The 9,931-nt window shown below is 44.5% G+C and overlaps 1 pseudogene; it reads right to left on the reverse strand.

Moving 5' to 3' along the window:
- Positions 1-769: 769 nt before the first annotated feature.
- On the reverse strand, positions 770-9,528 carry LOC118642068 (annotated as a pseudogene).
- Between the last annotated feature and the right edge of the window lie 403 nt (positions 9,529-9,931).

Here is a 9,931-nt window from a genome sequence, read left to right on the forward strand (position 1 = left end):
GTTTATGTTTTTTATATTTTTGCTGTGTAGATGCTTTCTAGTTTGAGGTAGTCGCACTTGTTATTTTTGCTTTTGGTGCCACATTCAGAAAATCACCGCTGAGACCAGTATCAAGGAGACTTCCCTCGTGTTTTCTTCCAGGAGTTTTATGATTTCGGGTCTTAAATTTAAGTCTTTAATTAATTTTGAGTTCATTTTTTTTTTTTTGTCAGTGGTTTAAGATAGGGGTTGAATTTTATTTTTCTGCATGTGGCTATCTAGTTTTCTCAGCATCATTTATTGAAGAGAGACTCCTTTTGCACATTGAGCATTCTTGGCTCCCTTGTCAAATATTAATTGACCTAAAAAAAAGTTCTGGAAAGCCATCGTTATGAGACTGTAAAAGAAGAAAACAATGCAGCTTTTTTTTTTTTTTTGTAACAAAAATAAGGACAGACCTAGAGATCAGAGACTACCTTAAGGTCCACAGGCAGTATCGCTGTTGGCTGTTTACCCCTTATTGGCTGGCTGCCTCCTGAGAATGAGAAATGCATCCCCTGGGCCTTGGTTTCCAAATCTCTTCATTGGGAAGCTCAACTTGATCAGAACTTTTTTTTTCCTTGACTTTGCTTTATTGTTCTAGGGGTGCAGGTATGGTCCTGGGAATTAAGACATCAGCATCATAACGTTGTAAACTGGGTGAGAAGGCAGAAAGGTGACCATCTTCACTAATGCGCTCTCTCTGTGGATGAGGAAACAGACATAAAGTGGGGCAAAGCCACACCCTGGGCTAGCGCCTGGGAGGTGGGGCTTCCCAGAGTTTTGAGAAGTTGACACTTTTCAGTTATTTTTTCTTCATCACTGCCCGGACAGACTCAATGACGCCCTGGCTTTGCAGCATGCTCATGTTCCCGGACGTCATGTAGTTGAGACCTTCGACCACCAAATGGTCACGGGAGCAGAGCAGGTTGACTTTGGTGCCCTGAATTTCCATGGGGCTCTTGCTGGAAATCTTGGCTTCCAGGGTGAAGGCCGTGTCAAGCATGACCTCCTTGTCTGGGAATACTCGGCTGACCAGCCCACTGCCCAGGTCTTCCTCAGTCATCATCTTGTGGGCGGTGAAGGCCAGCTCATTGGTCAAGCTCTGGTTCCCAATGACTTTGGGCAGACACTGCAGTGTTCCCACACTGGCTGCCAAACCCACATCCACCTCCTTCACTTGAAAGAAAGCATCCCAGGCACAGTACCGGATATCACTGGCAGTGACGAGGTCCACACGTGCGCCAATGCAGCCCCGGGGGATGGCTGCAGTCACGGTTTAGGGCACTTCTCGATGACGCTGAATGTCTCTTGGTGTCTGGTGATGAGGCTACGGAGGTACCAGCTTCTGCGGGCCACATCATCTCCTTGAGGCTGAAGGAGGTCTGAAGCCATTTCCATGAGGTAGATACATGCAGTGAACATTTTTCCTGCACCGGAGATCACCACAGCTCAACAGTCAGCATCTGGTGATAACTTGTGGAAACACTCCACCATCTCGCTCCAGAAGGCCGTGTTCATGGTATTTCTCTTCTCTGGCTGGTATAGCAACACGTGTGGAACGTGTCTCTGGGCAGCTGTCAACCATAGGGACTCAGAGTTGTGGTGTGGGGCTTCATTGGGGCATCTGGAGGCCTCATCCTGTGCAGAGGAGCCCATGGGGTGAAGGTTGAGATGCAGGCAAGTAGGGGCTGTCATCACCACTTCAGCAGGATGCGGAGTCAGCGAGAAGCCGCCATAGTTGCCACCAGTGCTACGAAGTTGCTCTAGATCAGACTTTTAAATCTTTCCTTTTCTATAGCAAATGAGAAATGTGAGGACTTTTCCATTGCAAATCCCAGGGCATTGACTGTCCCTAAACCTCTGTCCTAGAAAAGAAATTTTAGCAGAAAGCACGTAAAGTGCCATTGTTCTAGGTTGGCCTTGAACTCTCATTAATTTTTGTAAGTGAAGCTTGGTATTTTAATGGTTGTTAGTGCTCAGCTACTTGTGGTCTCCTCACATTGTTATAGACACCTGCTGATAAGGACTCCACAGAACCGAAAGCAGCAGTCTAGATCTCACGTTGCACTCCACGCGTGCTGAAAGAGTCGACACAGCCAGGCCCGAGACTGCTGTTCTTAGAAAGTTTTGCTTATGAGGTTGGCCCTTGGCTGGCACCTGGAGATTTGACTGGTAAATAGTTTCTACATTGATTAAGAAGCTTTCTCTAAATGATAAGGGTGGCTCTGTGTGTCCAAACTGTGTGAACTAGATGGTTTATGCTGAGCATCTGCCTTCTTTCTGGGCGTCTGAAATTTCGACATGTGCTAGGTAGAGGGTGCCTGTGGGCCAGCTCCCCAACAAAACTGTGGATGCTGAGACTCTACTGAGCTCACTTGGTAGACAACACTTGACATATGGCGCCATCGTTTCTTGCTGAAGAAACGAAGCATGTCCTGTGTGCCTGTTGGGAGAGAGCTCGCGGAAGCCGCACCTGCTGTCCTCTGGACTTGACCCCATGTGCCTTTCCCTTTGATGATTTCTCCTTGTATTAGTCCACTGATGTCCATGGGCTGAGTCTTGTGAGTCCCTGCAGCAAGTCACTGAACCTAGAGGTGGTCTTGGGGAGCCCCCAAATAGTGCCACTTACTGATTTTTAAAAAATTATTGTCGAACAATTACTGCCTATGAAATATCTTACGGGGTGAGGGGACAGAATAAAGGGGGAAGAACAAAGATGAGTGATGCGTAGACATGCCCAGTTTTGTGGGTGAGATTGACTTATTCAAGGGAATAAATGCACTGGGGGGTGATGAGCTGGTGGGGCCGATGAGGCGGGGTGAGGTGCTGAATGTGAGCAGGTATCTTGGACATTAGCTTGAGATTTAAAATGGAGATATGAGGATTGTGATACGTGCTTCTTTTAAATTCCACTGCAATGTATAGGTGCCTTAGAGGGCCAGATCAGAGTTTGGGTGCAGGGAGAAGCCCCAGGAAATGGTAGAAAAGAGTCTGGTTGTATTTTAGAAGCGCCGTTTGGAGACACAAAGATGGAGCATGATGTGGTTAGCCTTTTCCTAACTAAGGGGGAAAGTATTGGTACTGGGTCAGGAACACTTTTGAAGAATCTTCAGGTTGAGGCCCCAGGAATTCCAGCTTGGCTGAATAGAATCTATGTCTTTGAAGCTCAATGAGCGGTGTGTTGATGATTCTGAAAATAACTTGGTGCTTTCCATGTGACAGATACTGTCCTAAGTTATATACGCACTGAATCTTTTAATTATCTAAACAGCCCATGAGATAAGTACTTTTCTCATCATCCCTATTTTACAGATGTAGAGTAGAAGACCCAAAATGATCTTTCCTCAGGTTATAGAGCTGGTAGACCATTACTTCTGGGCTCTGTGCTATGAAAGTGGCTATGGGTGCACTTTCTAGGAACACTATAGAGCCCATCCAAGAATACTGGAGAACTGGGGAGAAAGGAAGAAGCCTCTCTACCTGCCTGACACTGTGGTGACGCAACTTGGGGGAAGCAGCCAGTTTATGGTTAGATGCCTGGCTTTGGAGCCAGAGGAGCCTGGGCTGGACCGATGCTACTACTTACGGGCTGGTTGATTTGGTAAAGGTTACTTGGATTTCTCTGTGCCTCAACTCCTCCATTTATAAATTGGGGCAAACTAGTATCTACCTATGTGGTTGTGGTGAGGACTAAATGCTATAAGATCATGACTTCGAGTCCTTGGCACACTGCCTGGTACATAGTAAGTTTTCAACAATTGGTAGCTATTACTAATCAGCAGGGGATAGGTTATTCTCACATCAATTTCGATTTCATGGCCACTTTTAATTTACTGCTAATTACATTTTGATGGCATTTGCATATAGTATTTAATTGACTGAAAATCCCATTAATACTTTATAATGGAGTACACAAATTACATGGGGGAAACATTGTTAGAATATTATAAAGGAAGGTCCACTTTTTCCTTTTATAAACATGGATATCTCATGAGGATGACTACATCTCAATGGTAACTGTTTTATCTACATGGAACCATGAGATTCCTCATAAGCAAGGGATGCAGGCATTTTATAGCTTTACCCCTTTTTTTGTACACAGGCAGGGAAAGTGCTAGACCCCCTTCATTGCTCTCTACCACCACCATTACCATGTGAATCTGCTCCCTTTCCGGGGGTAAATGTCTGACTCCTGTCTTTCCTCACTTGCCAGCATTACTCTTAGGAGGAGAGTTTTAGCAATCCTGGTAGATCCTTGACTCTCATCTTCTGAACATTAGTCAGTTGCTGGTTTCACACACATAAGGATCTGGTGGCAACTGCTGGGACTTGTCTGGGATTGGTTTTCCACCATCTCTATGCTGCTTCTACCAGTGTCCTCACCACCTGTCAGTGGCTGCCTTCTTTCTGCCCCCTGCCTCCAATCTGTCTTGAGAAAGGTAAGAAAAATCGTTGCCAGGGCTATTCATGGATTTCCAGTTCTTTTTCTTCAGTGTCCCTTGGTGACCTAAAGTCTCTGTCCCCCACTTTGAATCCTTGCTGTGGGCATCAACATTTCCTTTTATAAGGCTGGAGCAAAGGTGTCTAAAATGAGCTTTGTAATCATCTCCGTACAGGACAGTTGAGTATCCATTCTTTCTCCCACTCTTGCTGGTTTTTTTTGTTTTTTTTTTTAAGTCTACTTTGTCCCTCTTGATCTTGTCCACCTGTAGTTCTGCATGGCCTTTATTGCCTAGCCTTCTGTTTGCGTTGTGGATGTTCATCCTTAGGTGTTACTTTACACTTATTTGTATTGAAATTCATCCATTGTTATTGCCATTTAAAATATTTTTGGTTATTCCAGAGTTCTGATTATACCAGTTAATCAAATATTATCTGAAAATTTTATGAGAAACTCTCAATCTATCTTTTGATGACGTGGAACACGTTGTCTCTCTGTCAGTCATTTATGTGCATCATCTTCAAAACCCTTTTGCTAGATACACATACCTCCTGTACTATTATTTACCTAATATATTTAAAGTCAGATGTCCCCTGGGAGGCAAAATTTCTGATATGGTTCATGCACCTGGGAAAAATCCAGGCCGATCTTCTTGCTTTGGTATTTACTTTTCTAGTGCAAACCTCAGGTCAGTTAATTATACCAGCAAGACTGTCGTCTGACCACCCTTACCTATTTTGGGATAGAGAAGATCATATGAGATGTAAAATTAGACTGCACATATTGTTTATGGAGGCTGTCATGCTGTCCTAGAAGGAAACTAGATAAGGTTCCTGAGATTTATTCTTCCCTTGGATGCTATGCAGTATCTAAATCAGGGGTCTGTAATGTTCTTAGAGGGGCTAGAGAGGAGCTGCCCTGTCTCTCACTTGAAAATTCATCACTAATGGAATGGGTGGCTGAGATGGGAGGTGTCAACAGCTCACAGATCAGCAGACACCACCACAGTTCTTGCTTTGTCCCTGTGTTCTCCACCTGTTTTGATAAGGCTTATGCAAGAAGCATAATGCTGTTTCCCCTTTTCTGGTTCTATACTTGTATAAGTCTAAGTGATTCTAACTATTATAAGAGAAGAACATACCCACCATACAATTGAAAATAAATATTTTGTTCAAGTCACAGTTGGAAGTAGGTTGGGAGGTCTTTTGAGGTATCTGTCTTCCAAGTGAGATCTCTGTGCTGCTGCCTTTGACTGTGGTTACAGCATCTTGGACCAGGAGATCATGGAAGATCAAGACCATATTTTAGGAGACAGACCTGGAAGGGGCAAACTTCACTTCTCTTCACTGCCCATTGTTTAAGATGGTCTACCTAGATACAATGCAGATAGAAACCAGGCTTTCTTCTGTGCTCAGGAAGAAGAACGTTGCCTCTATTCTACTACCAAAGCCGATCGACCTCTGAGTGAAGACCCGGGCTTGCCTTTGGATTTGGAACACATTCCCTAAAAGCCAGGAGAGAATGGAGAAGTTGTAGTCTATACTCACTGACGTATTGTTTCACTCACCCATGCATTAATCGGTTGACTCTTGTATGTGCCCTGAGTGAGGACTGAACCTGCAACCTTGGTGTATCGGGAGGATGCTCTAACCAACTGAGCTACCTGGCCAGGACTAGCACTCTTTAATGCCCCTTACGTATATTTCCTCATGTAATCCTCATAATCCTGTGAAATAGATCCAAATATTATGTCCATTTTCAGATGAATGTTTAGATGATGAAATAGAGAGGTTAAGTCATTCAAGTTCAGAGAGCTGGGGAGTGGTGGCAATGGGAGACAGCCCTGGGCACCAGGCTCCAGTGTCCAGACCCTTAATTATGACTTTATACCACCACGGTACTGTAGCATAGTAATGTATAGTATACAGCGTATAGTGATGTACAGTGAATTATACTAGAGATCTGGTATGTGTTTTAACTTATCACTGGAAACCTGTTTCTTATGTTGCAAACCAGGCCCCTCCCTTGTTTTCGAGCCCTCCTTGTCCTCAAGCCTGGAGTCTTTAACCTTAAGTGCATGAATCTTGCCATATCCTGACACACTTCCTAATGCTAAATCTGGATTTTCCCAAGTGTGGATTGGGCACTGATGGTCCATGAAAGGTATACTTTCAATTGTGTTACTATTTCCATATAAATCCAAGAGAACTTTCTACCTAGCGCTCATGTCTTTCACACTCTAACACTTGCTTATTTCTCTTCTCAACAAAAAGAGCAGACCTCAGGCCTTCTGTGGAAAAACAGCATTGACCAGCATTTAATAGAGTTGTTATAATTTTTATTTTGATCACCTTCCATTGATGACAGGTGATCCTGTTTTTCCATCTACAAACACAATGACAAATTTATTTTTCAAGAAAACTTTATTCAAATAAGAGAGAAATCTATTTCAAGTGAATATTAAGTGCCTATCATGGGAGAGACTAGGTACATGATTATGACCAAAATCATGAGGGAGGCTCCTGAGTGGGTGACATTAGTCCAATGCCGTGTCAGTGGCTGCCTGCCTCCTGGACTGTGGGCACCCCAGGTGACCATTGCCTCATGGAATCTCTGTGGCTGTTTGGATCATCTTTCTGGGTGCCTGTCTGCCCAGCTGGACTCCCCGCTATGCCCTAAAGTGCTTCCTGATCCGGCCCCCACTTCCACTCCAAACTCTAGGTGCTCCAGGTCTCCATCACTCACTATGCAGTCCCCTGCCTGGTCCTCCATGTGACGAGATCTGGCAGCTGAATGGATTCAAACTGCTCTACTGGGACTAGGGGCTGTGATCCCAGATAATGAACTGTGACTTCCCAAGTTACAAACGCAGGCATTCCAGTGGGAAGGAATGCAAGAGAGTGCCTTCCGTGTGAGATGGGATTTTGTGAGAGAAGGCACTTTAAACATGATCAGTTGTGAGAGAAATGCGAGGTTTTATTTTTAATTGCATGCCTGTTGGAGATGGAGTTGTGATTCTACTAAGGAGCCTTGTTCCCATTAGCCAAACCCAAAACTGGTCTCACTGCAGTCTATTTGCCCCTGAAAAAGACGAAAAGGTACAGTAGACTGTCTTCAATCTGAGGTTATAGCCAGGTGTTCACATACATTCAGTGAGGCCTGTGTTTTGGCTGTTGTTTCTATTCATGAATGTAACAAGTTCCCATTTTCTTGCTTATGTAAGATTGACTTGGTTGACATTGTCGTGAAAGAGTCCTACATGATGGCAGACCCAAGCCACAGGATCCCAGCCACACCAGGAAGAGCGAGGCTCACGCCAGGTCCCGGATGCTGAGCACTTGGTCACCTGCCAGCATTTTTACCCCATCGTCTCTGTCCAGCCTTGCGTGGACAAATGGACTCTGAGGCACTCCAGGCAGGAGCCTTGACACATCCTTGACATATAAGGTCACTGAACTTTAGAAAGAATGATTGGGGTCTGGCTTCCCAGAGCCCTCTGCTCAGTACTGTTCTGTCATGTAAAACAAACACCCAGAGCAAAGCTAATCAACCCCAGCAGGGTCTGAGTAATGAGAGCCTTTTCAGCATAGAAGCCTTTGAGCAGAAGGAATAACGGGACAGGTGCATTCTGTGACTACATTCTGGCCAGACAGTGAGGAAGAGGGGATTGGAGGAGGACAGATGGCTCAGGCTGAGCCCTAGTAAGAGCCCTGAGCCCTGGAAGGGGTGACAGGGAGCACTGCAGAGGTAACTGGGACCCTGATGTGAGGAGTGGGCACCAGGAAGCCGACAAAGCCATATACAAGCTTGAGGCATCCAGAAGGGATTAAGCACCATTAGCTAACTTGTTGGTTTAGAAGTACTTGGCTCTTAGAAGATAGTTTTACTCTAATGACCTATGCCAGGTAACTGTAAGTGGAAGGCAGCTTTGTGGTCACATGCTTTCAGTTTCAATATTTCAATATTGAGATATTGGGAGCACTGATGATGAATACTCAAGGAGGTTCCTGGAATTCCTGCCATTCTCCTCATCTTCCAACCTGGCTCAGATGCACTGGGGTTTTCAGAATGTGATGATCAGTCACTACCCTCTTTCTGTTACAGCCTTATTTCCTCTCTAAGCTTTCGATTTGCAACTGCTTCTCCCAGCAGGAACATTCTCATGGTCTGTGAGGCCAACGACAACTGAAAATCCTCCCAGTGGGTTGGTCACTCATTCAACCAGTATTTTATTGAGTACCAACTGCGTGCTGAGCATTGTTCTTGGAGCTGAGGACACACCAGTGAATAAAGATTCCTGCCTCTCTGGAGCTTATATTATAAAGCATGTTAAAAAGGGCAAGTGCTATAGAGCAATAAGGAATGGGGAGGACGGGTTGTAGTTCTCAGTATGATGGGTTATTACTGTAATATTGTTTGACCTATTTCCTCTCTGCTGATCTTATATAAGATTCCCTTTGATCTGCCCTATGATCTGCTCCTCCACAATGCTAACTGGATTGAAGGATGTCACTGTGATCCTGATTTTAGGATTTCCTACCTTGGTCTATTAAACCTGAGGTAGAGCTAGCTAAGGGGTCAGGGTTTCAGATAATTAGCACATGAATACTCAGTTATGAGGCTGATACAATAGTGTAGCCATGAGTCACTGTGCCCACTCCAAAACCTTACCAGATAAAAAGACAGCCTCCTTTCCCCGCATCACAGCTGGATTGACACCCATCACGTTCCTCCTGGTCCTCCATTCAGCTCATTTGGGAAATCATTCAGAGTGGGGGGAGAAAAATCAATCTTACATAATCAAGCTGGCTGTTTCTGACATTTTTAGCGGTAGCAAAACTTAATTATCTATTTCTCAAATGTGAAAAGAGGATCTTCCATGTATTTTCTGTCGTCCCTCTTGCCTTCCCCACCTTCTGAACAGTAGGCACTAGCAGGGACCTTCCTCTGGAATCAAACACCTGGATCCTTTCCTGAAATGCCAGGATCCGAAGTTTCTTAAACCGCATTACTGGGGAAGGCCTTTCTGTCGTTGCTCTCACCTGGCCCTTGAGAACCAGCTGCATAACGCGTAGGGCCCAGTGTAAACTGAAGTCTTGAGGCCAGGCCCAGATTTATTAGGAATCTGAAGACAGAAACAGCCGAGCAGTAAACCAAACAGGGGACACTGCTGACTGTCCCTGAAGCGAGTCCTGCCTCCCCTACTTCTGTGTTTGAATCAGGGGTTCACTTGGTTTTAACTTCACAGGAAAATTTTAGTACAATAAAAATCTAGGGTAGCATTTTTCAGCTTTAATTTCATGAGGGAAACTTGGTAATTATATTTAAACTGAGAATAAAATAGTTATTTATTTTTGAACTTCACGTAAGAATTAGATAGTAAGTATGAGTCCTGTTATGGCTTCTTTTGCTGAGCATGTTTTAATGACTCATCCATATTGTGGTGTATAGAAGTGGTTTGCTTCTTTT

The sequence above is a fragment of the Molossus molossus genome, unplaced genomic scaffold (assembly GCF_014108415.1).
Source record: "Molossus molossus isolate mMolMol1 unplaced genomic scaffold, mMolMol1.p scaffold_m16_p_3, whole genome shotgun sequence".
Taxonomy (NCBI): Eukaryota; Metazoa; Chordata; class Mammalia; order Chiroptera; family Molossidae; genus Molossus; species Molossus molossus.